Genomic DNA, 558 nt, shown 5'->3' with positions numbered 1-558 from the left:
TTCCGCCTCCTTCTACTGTTTTTCCCCGTGCTAGGTGGAAGCGGGACGGGACGTGATTGGCTGGTGTCACCTTACATGTCACACACAGGCAGGGAGGGAGGAGTCGGCGGTGCGCGCATAAGAGATGCGAGTTGTCAGCGACGGATTGCATTTCTCCTCATCTGTGTATCAGCTGACACGATGATAAACGAGGAACATCCTGCATGTTTCAACAGGTCTGAGAGGGAAAACTGCAGTTGATGATGCAGAGAAAAAAAAAATACATAGAAAAATAACACCAAGGCACCCACAGCCACTTTTGCAGAAGGTGAGATATGAAAAAAGACTAATATATATTTTGCTGTCGAGAACAATCTAACAGTCCGAGGGAGAAAAGGTCGCGTTGCACCTACACATGCCCACGGGCGTTGTGCATTGATGTAATTATGGCAGCGTTGTGAGGAAAGTGACATTTTTCACACGCAGTCTGACACGTTTCGGGACGGCAAGACCCCGTTCCACACACCCCCACACAAACACCGTGTAGCGGCCTAGCTGCAGGCTCTCTGCGACCTCTGA

The sequence above is a fragment of the Sparus aurata genome, chromosome 2 (assembly GCF_900880675.1).
Source record: "Sparus aurata chromosome 2, fSpaAur1.1, whole genome shotgun sequence".
In the NCBI taxonomy this organism is placed as follows: Eukaryota; Metazoa; Chordata; class Actinopteri; order Spariformes; family Sparidae; genus Sparus; species Sparus aurata.
This window is presented reverse-complemented; position numbering follows the sequence as displayed.